Source organism: Podarcis pityusensis (assembly GCF_964106645.2).
Source record: "Podarcis pityusensis genome assembly, chromosome: 3".
Taxonomy (NCBI): Eukaryota; Metazoa; Chordata; class Lepidosauria; order Squamata; family Lacertidae; genus Podarcis; species Podarcis pityusensis.
The window spans coordinates 22,919,153-22,939,429 of NC_138026.1; positions in this window are offsets into that span (position 1 = coordinate 22,919,153).

Below are 20,277 nucleotides of genomic sequence, written 5' to 3' on the forward strand. Positions count from 1 at the left end.
TAAAGTTTTTGAACCATACTTTTTTGGACTGGACAATTTTTATTTCAGGAAGAGTCAGCTTTGATTCACCCTGTTGCTTCCAAAAGAGCAATAGTAATAAACTGCAATATTTATTGTCTGCATGCTCCACATGTATCCAGGGATCAATGCAATGCACACTTATCCTCTTCATTATCCTGCATGGAGGGTTAGGCTGGCAGCTGCCTGAGGGAACCACCAGCCCTGCATGGCTCAGAAAAACATTTCCCAGTGGGCTTTATCCTCCCATAACAATTCAGCCTTCCTTCTCTATGTGATCTGAGTTAGGCTGAGTGGGTGTTGTTCTAATGTGCTTTCTGCTCCGGTGTCCTTGTGCATACTAAGGTGGTAAAGTGGGACAGGGAGAAATTGGGACTTACTGAACCCTTTGGATGTCTCTTCAAATACAGCAACGGCACAACAGCAGGAATAATTGACCCCAATATATTTATTATGCCGCTTACCATATGACACACAAGTGTCTCATGATGGAACGTAAGCTAAAGAATCAATCAGAAGCACACTCACATTCCTCATGTTAAGGCACATTGTGTGTGTGTGTGTGTGTGTGTGTATACATACTTTTTGTGTGTGGACTTAGTGCATGTTGACTAAAAAAACCCCACTCATTTAATAGGCAATATTTACCATACTGATGAGATGTACTACAAAAATGAGTCTCCCTTTGTAATCAAAGTCCAATTTTGCATTCTACAACCACTCTGGGAGTTTTGGAATTCAATTAGTAGCACAGAAGTCTTTTCTAACCAACTTCGTTAAGTAGTCCTCCCCGTGGATGAAATATAAGTAACCTTTGCCTACCTCAGAATCACAGGAGTTGAAATGCCTTTCAAATGTTAAGTCAACAGGTTCAGCGGAATCCCAAGCAAAGCTTCAGCTGTGAAACACTGCAAGTGAGAGTGGCAGATTACAGAGAGAACAAACTCCCTTTTAGTACCCTGATTTAGAGTTCAAAGGCACTGCTGAATTCTGAGATCAAAGACGAGGTTTAACCTTTAAATACTTTGCAAACTTGGCGGTAATTAAAGAATAATTTTAATTGTCAAACTTTCAAATATTCTAGAACTTTTGCCATGTTACAGTTTTGCTTTTTTAGCTCTGTAGATTTTTATTCTTCTTTTTTTCTCCTTAAAAAGAGAGAGCTGCTTTGCTTTTCAATAAAGGAGGTACCCCAAAGGCTACGATGTCTCTAAGGAGAGATAAAAAGGTTGTGAATGAGGTTAATGTATATGCTTTCTAAAACATTTAATGAAATGAATACCTTTCGGTGAAGTCACATCCAAAAATAGTCAAGAAGACAGAGGTTCAAATACGTAATCTTAAAGAACCACTTTAAATAAGTGAATGAGCTGAATGAACAAACTGGCAGATTTTCTGCTATTGAAAGTTCCAGGAAAAAATAACCTAAGAATATAAGAAGACTAAAAATGCATTATGTGAGGTGAAAGTACCTGCAAAAATGTTTATATTGGCTGATAAAAAAGAAAGTGTATATTAGAAGAAATTCACACTAAAGTGTTGACAGATTTCCATGAGGTTTTCTTTTTTAAAAAATGTAGATTTCTAAAAAAATGTGGATAAATGAATTTGTGATTGGAAAAATGAGGAACTTGGAGAAACTGAAATTGGCCTAGACATCTACCCCTAGGCTTAAGTGGGATTGACTTTATCAAATGCGAGTTGACAAATTCTTGACTGCTTTCCACTCTTTAGCTTCTGAGATGACTTTTTTCTTTTCCCATGGTAAAATTCCAATGTTGATGGCACAAGGTGATATGGGTTGATATTGGAAAAGTTATAGAAGAAAATCAAGTCCAGATCCATACACCGAGTTGGGATAATTTTGCCCTAGAGCATTCCTGACCTTATGAACGCTAAAGAATAATAAACAGAAGTAGTTTCTCATTGGGATTGTACTGGCTCCTTCATCAGCCAATGCTTTAAAATTTATCACTGTCTATTTCTCTCCTATTTATAATTATATGTGCTGCAGATACCACATTAGTGCTACCAGTTCTGACCTTTTATATGAAATGGAAGTCGTAGTATAAGTTAATTAAAAGACTGCTTATATTATTTCTTTCCCTCTCACAGCAACGGCAGCGTGAGAGAAGTACAGTTTTATGGCTCTCTCTTTCTCTCTCTGTCTATAACACATACACACAGAGAGAAAGCAAAGCCACATCCTCATATGCAGAAGGTGAATGTGAAATTGAATATAATCAAATACCATACCGAACAGTATTGAAATGACACTGGCCATTGCTGTGTGTAGGTTATCGCATAACTATTATCTTTGTCTGTCACAAGAGAAAGGAAAGAGAAATTGTGAGGTCCTTATAACGCCTTACGCTAATGGATCCTTAATCATGCAAGCAATTTAAAGATTTAATGTAAAAAAAAGAGAGAAATGTTCAAGATTGAAGATGACAGCAAAATTAAGGGCAATGGTTGAATTGTCATTAAAATGTGTTCTATAAAGTGCTGAAGGAGAGGGATATAGTAACAAAGTCACATAATGATAAAAACCAGCATGTTTACAGCATTAGCAATAGATCTTGTTATTGTACCTTTTTACTGGGTCAGTAACTCCGGAGTAAATAGTGGAATATTGATAGTTCAATTTCATTTTCCAAAAGTTGCTTTGCTGTTATGTTGTCAGGGTTTCCCCTAAAATAAAATAAAATAAAATAAAATAAAATAAAATCGATTTGTTCTATTCATCTTTACAGTACAATACTTTACAGGCCCAACTGGATTAAAAAAAGGATCCTCTAAAATGTATTGCATGTTTGTGTGATTGCTTAATTTAATACAAATGATGCCATTTTCAATATCTAGGGTGCCAAGGGACTTTTTGCAGACACTGTGGACCAATAGATGGTAGTGTTAAAGGTAAAGGGACCCCTGACCATTAGGTCCAGTCGTGGACAACTCTGGGGTTGTGGCGCTCATCTCGCTTTATTGGCTGAGGGAGCCGGCATACAACTTCTGGGTCATGTGGCCAGCATGACTAAGCCGCTTCTGGCAAACCAGAGCAGTGCACAGAGATGCCGTTTACCTTCCCGCTGGAGCGGTACCTATTTATCTACTTGCACTTCATGATTTCGAACTGCTAGGTTGGCAGGAGCAGGGACTGAGCAACAGGAGCTCACCCCATCACGGGGATTCGAACTGCCAACCTTCTGATCAGCAAGTCCTAGGCTCTGTGGTTTGGTAGAACACATGTTTTCCTCAGGCACAGGTCTAGTCAGCAATGGGGTTTGCTTCTCCACTGTCAGTCAGTCTTCCCTGCCAGTCTTCACCACGTGCATTTGTAGAAGGGAGAGCGCTTTCTTTTGAGATGGGGAGAGAGTAACTGATGGGAAGATTCAGGACACACAGTACTTAGTTAAACTATATAATTTGCTCCCACAGGAGATAATCATGGCCACCAATTTGGATTACAGTGGTACCTTGGTTCTCAAACTTAATCTGTTCCAGAAGTCCATTCCAAAACCAAAGCGTTCCAAAACCAAGGTGCGCTTTCCCATAGAAAGTAATACAAAATGGATTAATCCATTCCAGACTTTCAGAAACAACCCCTAAAACAGCAATTTAACATGAATTTTATTATCTAACGAGACCATTGATCCATAAAATGAAAGCAATAAACAGCATACTGCAGTCACACAATCAATCAATCAGTAGCTGAACTGGGTTCCACACAGTCACAAAAACCAAACAAAAAAGAGCCACAAAAACGCAAAATAAATAACAAAAACAGACAGACCTCAGCATATCACTTAAAATGGAAGTGTGGCACTCAAACCGGAAATGTGGCACTCAAATCAGAAGCATAACACTCAAAACGGAGCACATTTGGCTTCTGAAAAAAAATTCACAAACCGGAAGACTTACTTCCCGGTTTGCAGTGTTTGGGTTCCAAGTTGTTTGAGTACCAAGGCGTTTGAGAACCAAGGTACCACTGTATACTATGCCCCCATTTGTGCTACACATTTATGCAATATCATGCCACTTTAAACAGTCCAAGAATCTTGGGACATTTTGAACCTCCAAGAATCCTGGGACATGTTGCTTCTTAAGTGTCCTGAGAACCGTTAGGAGACCTCTATGCTCTTCACACAGCTACAATCCCCCAAGTTCTGTGGGAAGAGAAATTGGTATAACCTGCACTGGGACCTTGTGGTGGAGGGTGGGAGGAAATCAAAATTTAATAATAATAATTAGTGCTTCGGGGCTGCATCTCCAGGGTGTGCAGAAGACGGGTGCCTAAAAACAGTCAACGAAAATGCGTTTCCTTTTTCAGCCATATTGTCCTTTCCAATAGTTGTTTGTTTAGAACCATAGTAAGGATATGGCAAGCAGCAGAGCAGAAGACCCATTCATTCGTTTCCATAAAAGGCTCTCACGTATTGCAGTCGACGCCGGTTGCACACGCTCAAATTTGTTAAGCTAACTAATTAATATTCATTAATATGCATCTATTAATCATCTTCAAACAACTGCCAGGCAGGATTTGAAACTCGTCTGCTGACAAAAACCAAGGAAGTACAAATCTCTCTCATGAATCTCCATGTTCAAAGTATGCTTAAGTTTATTCCCAAAGTGACAGGTTTCCAGAACTAATTTGTTGTTGTGTGTAGACAAGCTTTAATTGTCAATGTATATGTCATTTTCCAGAAACAAGCAGAATCTGCAGAACAGCAGTTACTTACAGCTTGAATTGTATCTTTAAAGTTATATTTTTCCTACGTTTGCTGAATAACATGACTAAAGATAGCTGACAAATAGAGAAATAGATATAATAATAATAATAATAAATTTATTATTTATACCCCACCCATCTGACTGAGTTTCCAACAAAAGATTAAAAATACATTAAAACATCAGTCATTAAAAATTTCCCTAAACAGGGAATATTGGCTAGCACTGTAAAATTTCCCATTGCATTGAGTTTTACTTTTAATATTATTTTATTATTATTTTTAAAATATCTATTTACAGTGGCTATGACTCCTGGCACATACAAAATCACAAGGTAATATGTGTAGAGATAATCTTCCTTTGACAAATCTTGTCATGTTATTTACACTCCTTCTAAGTGGGAAGTGTTCTGAGCAGAGGTACATACACTTGAAACAGCATAGAGAATTTAACTCTCTGCCTTAGTCTTTGGGGAATGGCTCTTAAATCTCTTGCAGGTTGGCATCATATAAGACCTACAGTGTGTGCATGTGTCTTAAAAATCCATTTAACAGATGTGGTTACTGAATTACATTTGCATAGAATCACAAACTTGGAAGGGAGTTGCAATGGATAGGTATTCTAACCTCCCGCATCTCAGGAAACAATTATTATGAATAGGAATGGGTGAATCTGTTAATTTCATTTTCCAATTTTTCCATTCGTAGGTTCAATTCTCCACATTCCCACATTAGCCTGTGATTATTTTTTTTAAAAAAGTCCACATGAAAATTCATGGTTTTAGTGCAATTTCTCCTAATATACACATTTTTGTATGCAATTTTGACAATACACACGTTTTTGCAGAACAATTTCCCTTCATATAATGCATTTTTGTTTATTTATTTAACAATATTTATATGCTGTTTAATAAAACAACAACAACACTCTAAGCAATTCACATAATGTGATGTAAAATACATATGTATGCTTTTAAATTACCTTAAAGTTATCAGCTGCTGGGATGTCCAGCTAGTTCCCTCTGAACTGGAGTCTTAAAAGGATGGGGGCCCACCCCAAGCACTGTTAACAAACTCTGGCACTTCCTTGCTAAATTGTGTCCTCCAAATCATGGAGAGCCGCATGTTGCAGTGAGATCACCAAACTGCCTTCTTGTTGCTGGGGCGGGCCCATTTGGATGACCTCCTCACCTCATTGGTTGCCCCTTTGTTGCTGGGGGAAATTTTCTGTCGGTTGGGGTTTGATTGGCAATTAAGGGACTACTTAAGGGGCTGCACGAGGCAAAGTACTTTCTCTTTTGCATCGTGCAGCGGATCTCACGCCCTCCCTCCCTATAATTTAAGGTTGTGTTTTTGACCTTGCTATGTCTATGTAGGGGTTGTCTGTTTTTGGAGCAGGGGCTAATTGGCTGTTGCCATTTGGTTTTTGCCTACCGTGTAGCAAATTGTCACAACTTTGTAAGGTTGGCGGTTAGGCATTGGTTCATTCTTTGGTGGAGGAGATTATGGATTCGCTGTGCCTGTCCCTCAATTTTGTTGCTGCTGCTAAGGAATTCCGTTAAAGGAATCCAGGGGCTCGATTTGCTCTATCCGATCCCCTCTCAGGGGTAGGGCCATGCCAGAGTTCCTGGGAGCATCTGGGGTGAACTAAGAGGCGGAAATCCACCTCTGTGCTCCCCCAGTATGTTTTCCCTTACTGTCCTCTGGAGGTTCCAGTTGTCAGTCCTGTTCCTGCTGATGCAGGTTCAGGTAGTCCAAACCAATGCCTAGGCAACCATGCACATGCTGTAATCAATAAAGTTGTGGCCAAATTAATTAAATCTTAAACAAATATTCTGTGTCCTGTGTGATTTATTTTGGAGGGGGTTTGGGGGTCTTCACACGCAAGGATATTTGCAGCTTTGTATGCCTGGAGTTGGCTCCAAAATCATGATGCCACCTCTTTCACTTCATTCCAGTGTCTACCATTTTTATAAGAATGGGGGACAAAATTTATTTTGTTTTCATTTTGATGAGGAACAACCTAAGTTGCACTTCTCAAAACAATATGCAAATAAAAACAGCTAACCTTCAAAATCCACACTTCTTCCAAATTCAGCAATGAAGTACCCCAACCAAACAACAAATACGGGGGGGAGGGGGAGGGGGAAATGCACATATTAGTAAAAATGTTTGCTTTGCAAAGATGTATATTTGGAGCAAAATTGCATATAAAATGTATCAGCTATGAGAATTTTGCACTAAGAGGCTGACAAATTTTTCATGCTGCAGAAATGTGGAGGACTGAATTTAATATTGAAAAAAATAAGAAACAGAAAGAAACAGAATTTTTTGTTATTTGCCCATCCCCACAGTGGTATTAGGGAACAGCACTAGACCTACATTTCAGGATTTGTGAGGCAGCTGTTCCCAAGCTCATAGGAATCACAGAGAACTGGTCCTCTCAAGTAATCCAGGAGGAACAAGTACTTTCATAGCAAGCAGAAAGAGGGTCCAGACAGCTTAGCGTGGTTAAGCGGAATCTTACTGTCACCTTAAAGTACACACAAAAAAAAGGTAAAGGTAAAGGACTCCTGGATGGTTAAGTCCAGTCAAAGGTGACTATGGGGTACGGCGCTCATTTCACTTCAGGCCGAGGGAGCCGGCATTTGTCCACAGACAGCTTTCCAACAGACTCAGAGAAATCCATGTTTATCTGTTTAGTCTTAGGAGCAACAACTGTATTAAAAGTTGGTGCATACATTCTTAGTGGCTATGTTATGCAAATAAATAAGATCTTACATTTTTAATGCTGACTCTCCCTTTCATTCCCCCTCCCCCCTAATCTGTTTGGAAGGGAGGAAATGGGCACAGTGCTTTTCATGGCAACGGGTGATATGACTGTGGTTCTTAAAAGGACTCCTTTAGCGAAGGACGAGAGTTGCATTTCCACTGCATTTTTTTTGTTAATGATGTGTAATGCCAAAGAAACAGGAAGTGATTGAAAGCTCTCCCCCCTCACTCCTTTTTTGTGATGAATACATATATATATTGAACAATGTTACAGACTAATAGCTTATGGCAGTTGCCTAATGAGTTGAAACTTCGCTGAGATAGAGGACACACACAAAGGAAATGTGTGAAAAATTGAAATGACAAGGTTGTTAAGGTATCTCTATCATGGATATGTATTCAGGAAGCTTATTATGCTAGGGTGAAATGAAGACTTCATAAATGTGAAGAACTACTGTGGCGATGTAGGGAATGTCAGTTGCTGTCTTATTTATTGATGGGGAAAGCTGCATATGGGGGAAGCACAAACCTACAGGAAACAGAGCGCTGTTGGCATTCCACTGGTGTCAGCCGTGGTAATTCATGTCAGGAACTTTTAGGCAGCCACAGACACCTCAGCAGGTATCATAGGAATTCAGGGCTGAATCAACGTTTACCTGGCAATTGGGGAGTCCTTTATTTTCATTTGGTTTTTTTGGGGGGGAGGGAGAAGGTGCCATTTCCCTACCTAGCCAGACTTCAGCTGCAGTATAATTGTAAGCATCTTTACAGCCACTGACTTCAGAACAGATATATTTCACTCAGGGCTGACAGGGATACTACACTGAATGCAGTGGAAGGAAATAACGGGATATGCCCCAGGACAACATACATTCTTTCTGGGTTATTTGTGGCGTGTGCATGCATGTGCACACCCACCCATCCCACTTGTTTCAGTGCCTGTCTCTGCGCTCCTCCGTCCCAAGGCATTAAGGGAAATCGGAACTGAGCACTGAAGATTGTGGTCCACGAGGCAGCCATACTTTCAAAATCATTCTCATCGTCATCTATCTATCCCTCCCAAAGGAACCCAGGGGCACACACCTAACAATAATATTTTGTTTTATATATATAATGAAATATTATTGTTAAGTTTGTGTACAATGTTTTCAACTGATATATATATATATATATAGTGGTACCTCGGTTTCCGAACGTCTCCGTTGACGAACGTTTTGATTTTCGAATGCCGTAAACACTTTGGTTTTCGAACATGCCTCAGAAGTCGAACAGGAAACGTGGCTTCCATATTGTGTTTTCCATACTGAAATTTCCGTTTTGAGGCTTCCATACTGAGTTTTCGGTTTTCAAACGTTTCAGAACTCGAACGATCTTCCGGAACGGATTACATTTGAAAACCAAGGTACCACTGTACAGGGTTACATACGCTGCAGGTTACATATGCTTCAGGTTACAGACTCTGCTAACCCAGAAATAGTACCTCAGGTTAAGAACTTTGCTTCAGGGTGAGAACAGAAATCGTGCTCCGAAGGCGCAGCAGCAACAGGAGGCTCCATTAGCAAAAGTGGTGCTTCAGGTTAAGTACAGTTTCAGGTTAAGAACGGACCTCCGGAACGAATTAAGTACTTAACCCGAGGTACCACTGTATATCAGTTCAAAACATTATCTCAAACAGCCATCAAATGATTGGGTGAACAGGAATGTTTTTAGATTCCTCATGGAAGTCAATAATGAGGGAGACAGGTGCACCTCATCACCTCACAAATAGGGAACTGCCACTGAAAAGGCTGCCATGGGCCAAAACCAATCTGGGGGCAGTGGCAGCACCTCCAAGGCATCACCTGACGATGATAGGGTCAGAGATGGCTGATATTGGGAAACGTGCTCTTTAATTAGGTACTTGGATCTCAAACCATTTAGGGTCTTATATGCTATCACTAACACCTTGAATCGGGCCCAGTAGTTCAGTGCTTTCAGGATTGGTGATATATGGTCCTGTTGGGCTGCCCTACTTACCAGCCTAGCATTCTGCACTAGCTGCAGTCATCAAGGGCAGCCCCACATACAGTGCATTACAGTAGTGCAGACAGGAGGGCACCAGAGCATGGACAACTGGGGAATGGCGGTATCTAGTGAATCAGCCTAAGCTGGTCATAAGCACTCCTTAGCCACAAAAGCAACTTGAGAATCTGGTGGTAGGTTTGAATTCAAGAGTACTCCTAGATTGCAAACCTTTCCATTTAGAGGGAGGGCAACCCCGGCCAGTACAGATCATGCACCTCATGCCCACACATGAGAACCACCTCCCCACAGCACTTCTCATTGTTTTGGTTCCCATCTAGTCCATCACAACTTCCAGACCTCTGTCCAATTCTTTCACAGCCTCTCCTGATTCCGATGGAATGGAGAGCTAGAGAGAGAATATGGGCTTTTGAGTGTCTTATCCAAAGCGGTTTCCATATTCCGGATGTTTTTGTCATCAAAATGTAGCTCCTTAATCTCCCAGAGGGTGCCATAAGCATGGCATAACTGCCGTCCAGAGATACATAAGTTCTATATCAAGAAGAGAAGGAAAACATGTGAGCAATTAAATGTCCAAAAACATTTGGGTGACATTTCTTAGAATAACAGGCTACTCAGAACACTGAGTTTACTGTTCACATAACAGCATTTTGATTGGCAACGTTTCAGGAATGCACAGAAACACCAGCTCAGTTATATCCAATCAAGGAGGAACAATGAGGTTCTCCTCCTTTCCACAATGTCGGAGGGAATAAATGGATATGAAGTATGGTTACAGCTATCGCCACATATGGTTATTATAATACCATTATCAATAATTTCTCACTGAAGGTGTTGATTTAAAATATCTGCTGCATGGACAAATTTGCCATTTTGAGCTTTGAATGTTCAAATGTTTTGCAGGAGAGGGCAGATGGATAGCCTTTTTTCTTGGCTGCCAATGCTACAAGGGTCCTTAACACTGCATGGAGGAAAGCTATTTCTTACTGCTGTCCCTAGAGGAATGTGGCAATTCTGATGTCCTCATGGTCCCCAAATACAGTCTATTACCTTCCCAGCTTTCTGACAGTGCTTCTATAGTCCATGCTAGTGAAGTAGTTCAAGGAGAAGGAATTGTTCAGACACAACATTGCAGTTATTCACACATGTAGGGGATTATTATACAGTTCCCAACGGATTTGGCTGGAAACAGTGATGGAAGCAATCACAGTAACAAATAGAGTGTCCCCCCTCCCATGGTATTGCATAAATGGCTTTTCGGATATGTACACACTGTTGCTGCATTGTAATGGAAATGATCTTAGTAACAAACAGTACCCAACTGCCCAATATCATTAGATTTTGCAAATGCAGAATACTCAGATGCAATTCTCAGAAGTTGCCTTTTCTCATTAACTTTGCGGAGCTTCCTGACTTTGTAAGTTTTCTGCATTGTGTTCTAAATGAGTATGTTCTGTCCACTGAGTGTGTAGGGAGAACGTTTAACAGTGCCATCACCACCGAGACAAGCAATTTGGTGCAGTGTTTTGCTTACTCAGATGTAGTGGAAAGAACGCACACGCACAAAACGCCAAAGTCCCTGGAACAAATGGGACAGTAAACATATTCTGAACTGCTTTCCTCAACATTATTCAGTCTCTTTGCTGCCATTGCATTCCCCTTTAGCCCGGGTGGTTAATTATGCTCTGTTCATCTCCGAGGTCCTGTTCACGCAATGAATTAAGAAAATACTTCAAGTGAAATATCAAAAGCAAATTTGGGAGAGGAGAGACAAAGAGAGGAGAGACATTTGTAAGAGGATATCCTTTCCACAGTCCCAAAACTCCCTCTGCCCCATTTTGTCTGATGGCTTCTTGGCCCTTTCTTTGATCTCAAAACGGGAAAGAATAGTACATTATACAAGGTGTGACCGGAAAGTAAGGCGAATGGTCACAGAAATCGGACAGCGAGAAATATTTGAACATACATACCTTACAGGCCTTCAAAGTAGGCCCCCTCTGATACAATGCACTGTTGACAACGTTCGTAGAAATGTTGGAAACTTCTGGAGAAGTCCTCTTTTTGTACTGCTTTCAAGTCCATCATCACAGCAGCTTGGACGTGTAAAATGTTGGAAAACCTGTGCCCTTTCAGTGCAAATTTCAGTTTTGGAAAAAGAAAGAAAGTGGCCAGACCGGGAGAATGTGGACAACTCAGTAACCTTAGTAATGGTTTCACATGGATTATGCCATTCTTCCGCCATCATTTGGATGGACAAACGCCGATCCCATCAATAGCTCACAAATTCTGATGACATTTGCCACCATTCTCATCGATAGTCTGCCAGATTGAGGGTCATCTTCGATGGTTTGTCGCCCTTCACAGAAACACTTAAACCACTCCTACACTGTCTTTCGAGTTGCAGCTTCATCTCTATACACAATTGTGATCATTTCATGGGTTTCCGATGGCGATTGTATGTTCAGATATTTCTTGCTGTCCGATTTCTGAGACCATTCACTGAACTTTCCCATCACACCTAGTATATTATACTAGGACTGACCTCAGCCCCAGCCCTGAAATGCAGCCTTCTTGACCATAATACTCTCCTAAGACACTGCCTCTCTCCAGAGCACACACCCCTTGACTTGTTTGCCTGGAGAGGTGTGTCCATACAGACACCTCTGATCTTGCTCCAACCACCTTTGCCTCTGCCCCAAGCCACCACAGGCACGTGGTTCCTGGAAGGCTCCTCACAAGCTGATGTGCCCCTCAGACTGAAGCAGGTCCCCCTCTCCCGCAACGTCAAATCCTATTTATTTGCGTCAAACTCTTCATTTTGGGAGAGACAAGTAGATAAGAAGCATGACGATATAGATGTCTCTCTTCCCTGCAACGACGCCCGCCAGCTCGGGAGTTTCTTCTGTATATTATTTCTGTTTGGCTGTTCGTAGAAGGAGAAAGATAGTTTCCCACTGCAGTTTCTGAATGGTTTGTTTCTCCAGCAGGCAATCTGTCAGAAAACCACATAAAAGCTGTTCAATGGGAGGCGGGGAGCACACACTCATCAAGCGGCTAGACAAGAACTTTATTGTCTATTTTAAACAAGAGCAGAATAGCACATAAAATTCCTGAATCCACCCAGCTACAACTTAAGTCTAGTATAATAAGCAGTACATTGTGAAGACTGCGTATATTTAGTTCAGCATCCCTCCCCCAAATCACTGTGACTGGAGTGGCCTAAAGAAACCTCCAACAGGTAGACTGAAAGAGAGACCTTTCTGTCAAAACTAAATATTCATTTTCTTTTACATCTTCTCTACACTCCCTCTCTTGAACTCTTGAAACTGTAGCTCCAGCGCCGCAACCCAGTCTTTGATCAGTTGCGCTGCCTCGCTTTTCCGTTTAAGCGAGAAGATCCAGTCGTTCCTCGAAAAATCATCTGTCAGCGTGAGCGCATACCTGGCTCCGCCCAGACTCGGCACTGGCATGGGTCCACAAAGGTCTGTATGCACTAGCTCAAAAGGCCTTGTGGTTACCCTCTCCGATCTGGGATAACTGCACCTTTTTATCTTTGCTCTTTTGCATGCCCTACAATCCAAAAATTTATCACATGCTTTCATCTTGCAACCCTCAGTGCATTCTGGCAACTTCTGGATATATTTCCAACAGCTATGCGACATTCTCCTGTGCCACAAGTGAGCACACGAATCATGTGTGGGAACGTTAGCACACTGCGCCTGTGCTGTCTCAGCGTCCCCCTTCCCCTCCAGAGGTGTCTCCAGAACAAAGAGGTTGTTCTGACATGCAACATTGACCAGTTGTTTCCCACCCCTGGAAATAGAACAGACATCATTTTCAAAGCAAACCTTATAACCCTCCTTTACAAGAGCAGATACAGATAAAAGACAACACTTCATTCCTGGCACAACGTAGACTTCCAGCTCTGCCTGTAAAAAAGAAACAAACACATTGCCAACAGTGGTTAATTGTCTCTGTGAGCCATCAGCAAGAGAGACTGTTTTCCCAGTTGAAACAGCCCTGCAGTTCCACATTTCGCCACTAGATGACGATGACACCAGGTGATGGCTGGCTCCTGAGTCGATGACCCAATGCAGCATGCTGCCCTCACTGGAGTTGTCCCTCAGTGTTGCCATAGAGGCAGCTAGGTGATAAGAAGAACCGTCCTTCTCACTTCCTCTGTCACGTCCTCCCTTTGCATTCCCACGCTGGCCTCCTCTCCTAGACTGGCTGCCATGGAAACCTGGCTGGCTGCCACGAGGACTTGGCTGACTGCCATGGGAAGCGACCTTGGAGACATCCTGCCCGGCCTCTCTAGCTCTCCTCGGACAGGATCGACGCAAATGGTCAACAGACCCGCAGACAAAACAACGACAAGTGGAAAAAACCTGAACTGTGCCTTCTGGCTTGGCCCCCCCCCCCTGTTGCCGGCAGGGCACCCTGCGCCAGCTCGGCCCTCTCTGAGACGGCGTTCCTCCTCGTCACACAAACAACCGGTGGAAAACTTTGCAAACTTGCCTTTGTTCTTCTCTGCCGCCCCCAACCTTGCCAGCAGCTCTCCTTGAGGCTTTACTGCATCTGGGGACGTGGCTTTTGGCTTCCGCTGTGGTTCCTCGGCAAACCTTCTCCAGCTCCTGCCAAACAGCCTGGGCACTGTCAAGACCCTCCACCAAAGGTAGCTGTGAGCCCTCCAAACTGAGCACTATAGCTCCTAGGGCTTTCTGGTCTTTCCTCTGTGAGGCTTGGGCAGCTGCAACAACCGCTGCTGCAGCTCTGGCTGCAGCTTGCTGTGGGGGCCCTTGAATCGCCTCCCACAGACCCTTGGCTACCAGCCAAGCCTTCAGCTTCCTTGACCACTCCTCCCAGTTGCTCCCATTCAGCTTTGCAAAAGGGACTGAGTATGACTCCTGGCCATCTGCCATCTTCTCCCCCGGGGCTGAGCCTACTCACGTAAACAGCAGCTCCTCTTGGCACCCGGTCCTGAAGATGAGATCCTCCCAGCAAGCCTCCCTGCCTCAAACGTTAGGCAGGGGCTCCAGCTGGCTTCTCCCACACACACAGGCACGACGTGGCAACAGCTTCCAAAGCTTGGCTAGCTTCCATAACCTGTGAGATAAGATGGCGCCTGGCACACTTCCCCTGTGCCTTTGGATGCTTGTGCCGATAGAAAATGTGAGCTCTTTGAAGCTCTTAGCAGAGTTCTTTAGCAGCGGTAGAAAATGTTGCCTTGTGTGTGGATAATAAATCAAACTGAACGCAGGCTTCTTGCTAATCTCTAAGAGCCTTTAATGAGAAGAAAAACATCATAAATCAGTCCCGGTGAGAGAGCGGACATTCTTTCGTCTCTCAGCCAAAAACGAAAGGAAACTCACACACAAAGAAAGATTCCCGTATGTGAACCAAACCACGCCTCAGAATGTGAGACGTCACACAGAACTGTTTAACCCTGTAAGTTCTGATTCTCTTCACATTTCTCCACTTTGTTTCTCAGAAAAGAAAAGGGAGGGGGAAGGATATGCATTTAACTTTCTGGAAAAACCAAACCACAGAGTTAGAGGATCTGTGATCTATCTCATGATCTTAATGATCTTAATCCTCACAGAACTCCTGCCCAATGGTTGCCATTAATTTGATTTTGAATTGATTTTAAAATGAATTGATTTTAGAATGCTGTGTTACTTTTACTGTTGTTAGCCGCTCTGAGACCGGCTTCGGCTGGGGAGCGTGGGATATAAATAAATTATTATTATTATTATTATTATTATTATTATTATTATTATTAACAGCAGAATCCAATGACAAATTCATGGAGGGGGAGAGGGTTTCCCAAAGGCATCTGCTTGGCCACTGTGAGAACAGAATGCTGGACTAGATGGGCCATTGAGTGGCTCAAGTTAGCTATTCTTATGTTCTTAACTTGGGAATATGAGATATGACACATATCACTCAAACAGCCTCTTCATTCACGGTACACAAAGCACAAGGCTTTTATCTTTAAATTAATACCTCTTAAAATATCTTTTCCCCATACTTCTGTGATTAGGCAAAGGGCCTTTACCTTTGGAACCTGAAAACTAATAATTTGGGACATTGCAATAAGAAACACAGCATATCCCTTTATTCTTTGGAGGCTTTGAAACCCGGACGGTTGTCTTTCAGAAATACATGCTTGAGCAAATCAGATGATACAGACTTGACTCGGGAATTAGTTGGTGAAATGCACGATTGAGGGAGAAGGTCAAGGTATTTGAACACAAATGACTCTGCCTTGTTTTATAAATCATGTCATTTATTCCAAAGTTGTGTTTGGGGTGGAATAAGCAATATCCTGAAGGACTTAGCATCCCTGAGTACAGTTAATATTTGTGCTCAGAGGCATGTGAGAGAAAATTCAAGCTTTGTGTGTTCATCTTTCAATGAGATCACTTGATGGTTCGCAACTCCCGCTAATATCAAACGTGGGTGGTGGGGGCTGACAGGATTTAAGCCAAACTGAAGCCCTCTGAGAAACAAGAGGGAGGTTCTTCCATGATTAGGGAAACACCCAAAAATTGAGAAGTACAAACTATTTAAAACACACACACACACACACACACACAGAGAGAGAGAGAGAGAGAGAGAGAAATCAGCCCAACTAGGATTGAATGTAATAGCCATAGTATATTGAGTCCCAGCTGAGGAGGGAGTGCGGTATAAAACTGGGGATTGGGTTTGAAATGACTGGCAGGAAACTTAGACAAGAATACTCCTGCAAGGAAGTGGAGACACAGCAACGTTTTGTTATATGCTCCAGTAGTCATTTCATGATATGGACCCAAAGGGTTCATGCTTCTTCCACTGAAAACTATTGCATCTGACGTGAGATGAAATGAAAGCTTTGTCTGTGGTAGCTGACTGGTGATGACTACTTCACACATTCAAGCCATCACTTGATGTTACAGCCACGGAGTGAGGAGTATACAGTGGAACCTTGGTTGTCGAACGTAATCCGTTCCGGAAGACCGTTTGACTTCCAAAATGCTCGACAATTGAGGCACAAAGGGTGGTCGGCAAAATCAATGGAAAAAAATTGAAAAACACACAGCAGAAGTAACAACAACAACAACAACAACAGCAACAACAACAACAATTTATTATTTATACCCCGCCCATCTGGCTGAGTTTCCCCAGCCACTCTGGGCGGCTCCCAATCGAGTGTTAAAAACAATACAGCATTAAATATTAAAAACTTCCCTAAATTGGGCTGCCTTCAGATGTCCTTTAAAGATAGGATAACTTTATACACAAGGGCCTCAGGAAGTGTCTGAGATAGACCAATTTTTAAAAGTTAATGGTCTACCAAAACTATCTCAGGAGAAGAGGACAATCTTGAATTATAGAATAACAGAACAGGAAATCGAGGGTGCCATTCAGAATATGCAACTAGGCAAATCTCCAGGTCCAGATGGACTTACCTCCAAGTACTATAAGACACTAAAAGACTACTTGATACAACCACTAATGGAGGTTTGTAACCAGATTATGGAGGGGAGGAGGGCACCGGAAACGTGGAAAGAAGCCTTCATCACATTGATACCTAAACTGGAAACTGAAAAGACTCAGCTTAAGAATTACCGTCCCATCTCACTCCTAAATGTGGATTACAAAATTTTTGCTGATATTTTGGCAAGTAGACTTAAAAAAATACTTAATGAAGTAATTCACAAGGACCAGGCAGGCTTTCTCCCAGGGAGACATCTGTTTGATAATACCAGGAACATTATTGATATTTTGGAACTTTTACAAACTAATATCAATACGAAAGCTGTGTTAATTTTTATCGACGCGGAGAAGGCCTTTGATAATATTTCTTGGATGTTTATGAAGAGAAACTTGGAAGGGATGGGAGTGGGACGGGGGTTTGAAAATGGAATAGAAGCAATTTATTCTGAGCAAAAAGCTAAATTGATAGTGAACAATGTGGTGACAGATGAATTCAAAATTGAAAAAGGGACACGACAGGGGTGCCCCCTATCCCCTCTTTTATTTATCTCAGTCCTGGAGGTGCTATTGAACACGATTAGGGAGGACCGGTCGATACAAGGAATACAGGTCGGAGTGAAACAATATAAACTGAAAGCTTTTGCAGATGATTTGGTTTTAACATTACAGGAGCCAGAATCTAGTACAAAAAGAGTATTAGAACTGATTCATGAGTTTGGTCGGGTGGCGGGATTTAAGTTGAATAAGCAAAAAACCAAGGTTTTGGGGAAAAACTTGACATCTTCAGAAATAGATGGGTTTCAGAAGGAGACAGAACTAAGTGTGGTAAAAAAAGTGAAATACCTAGGGGTTCATTTGTCTGCTAAAAATTTGAATTTATTTAAAGACAATTATGAAAAATGTTGGTCGGAAATCAAAAAAGATCTGGAAACTTGGTCAAGATTGAAACTTTCCTTGTTGGGTCGAATTGCAGCTATAAAAATGAATGTTTTGCCGAAAATGTTATTTCTGTTTCAAACCCTACAGATTGTGGACAGAGGGGAATGTTTTGGAAAGTGGCAGAAGGATATATCCAAGTTTGTTTGGCAGGGCAAAAAGCCCCGGATAAAGTTTAAAATACTAACTGATTCGAAAGAAAGAGGGGGGTTTGCCCTGCCGGACCTGAGATTATATTATGAAGCTGCTGCCTTCTGCTGGATGAAGGATTGGTTACTTCTTGAGAACACTGATGTCCTAGATCTGGAAGGGTTTGACAATGCCTTTGGTTGGCATGCATATTTGTGGTACGACAAGGCAAAGGTTCATAAAATGTTCAAAAATCATATTGTCAGAAAATCAATATTTATGGTCTGGACAAAATACAAGGACTTATTAGAAGGTAAGACTCCGAGGTGGTTATCACCAGCAGAGGCCAAGGCCTGGAAAAAACCCAATATGGAGGTTGGTTGGCCGAAATATGGGGAAATTATAGAAAAAGTTGGAGAAACTTGGAGGCTACAGAGTTATGAAAAATTAAAGAATAAGGTGCAAAATTGGTTTCATTATGCTCAAATTCAAGAGGTTTTTAAGTTGGACAAAAAAACAGGTTTCCAGGTGGAAAAATCGAAACTAGAGATAGAATTGTTGGAACCAAAGACCAAGGTACTTTCGAGAATGTATAACTTGCTGCTTAAATGGAACACTCAGGATGAGACAGTCAAATCAGCAATGATAAAATGGGCTCAGGATATTGGGTACAACATTATGTTTGAAGACTGGGAAAGGTTATGGACCACTGGCATGAAATTCACGGCATGTAATGCCTTGAAAGAGAATATTATGAAAATGATATACAGGTGGTACATGACCCCAGTCAAGCTGGCTAAGATATATCATTTGTCTGATAACAAATGTTGGAAATGTAAGGAGGCTGAAGGGACATTCTTTCACCTCTGGTGGACTTGCCCAAAAGTGAAGGTCTTCTGGGAAATGATCTATAATGAGTTAAAAAAGGTGTTTAAGTACACCTTTCCTAAGAAACCAGAGGCCTTCCTCCTGGGCATTGTCGGCCAGAAGGTGTTAAAGAAAGACAGAACTTTTTTTATGTATGCAACGACAGCAGCAAGAATACTTATTGCAAAATACTGGAAGACACAAGATTTACCCACACTGGAAGAGTGGCAGACGCAATTGATGGACTATATGGAATTGGCTGAAATGACCGGTAGAATCCGAGATTTGGGAGAAGAAATAATGGGGGAGGATTGGAAAAAGTTCAAGGATTATTTACAAAAATATTATAAGTTATATGAATGTTAAGAATTCGCATGATTAGGGAAATTTAGCTCCAGCAATAAGATTAAGGTATGGTAAATTAAGTTATATAAATGAAAGGACTAACGTTTAAAATAATACTACATATGTTTTTAGTGTAAATTGATAATAAGTATTTTAAACGTAAATTATAATTATTTGAAAGAACAAAAGAATGCATGAAATAAGGTTATAATTTGCTGAAAAATTTTATTGTGAAGAACGCACGGTGAGGGAGACGTGGGGAAGTCCGGTTGGTTATGGAAAAATGTTTTTGAAAGGATGACTTTCTTTTTCTTTCTTTTTTCTCTTTTGTTATTTCTTTGTATATCTGACTTTGTATCTCTATCTGGAAAAAATGCAATAAAAAATATTTAAAAAAATAAAAAATAAAGATAGGATAACTGCTTATTTCCTCACATCTGAAGGGGCCAGGGCGTTCCACAGGGCGGGCACCACTACCGAGAAGGCCCTCTGCCTGGTTTCCTGTAACTTGGCTTCTCACAATGAGGGAACCGCCAGAAGGCCCTCAGCGCTGGATCTCAATGTCGGGGCTGAATGATGGAGTGGAGACGCTCCTTCAGGTATACAGGACTGAGGCCGTTTAGGGCTTTAAAGGTCAGCACCAACACTTTGAATTGTGCTCGGAAACGTACTGGGAGCCAATGCAGATCTCTCAGGAAGACGTTCGACTTTTGAGGTGTGTTCGAAAACAGAAACAATTACTTCTGGGCTTTGGGCGTTCGGGTTCCAAATCGTTCGGCTTTCGAGACGCTCGAAAACCGAAGTTCCACTGTACGAGCATGAAGCCACCCACGTTTCTTTTTGTTTTTAGGCCATTGTTTAATCTCAGTCTGTCATGGACTGTCTGGATACAGAGGAGTGGTGGGAGGCACCAGCCGGGGAACCCCCCCTAGGGAACTCCCAGGGGAAGAAGGCTCAGATTGGTGGTGGAGCGATGATG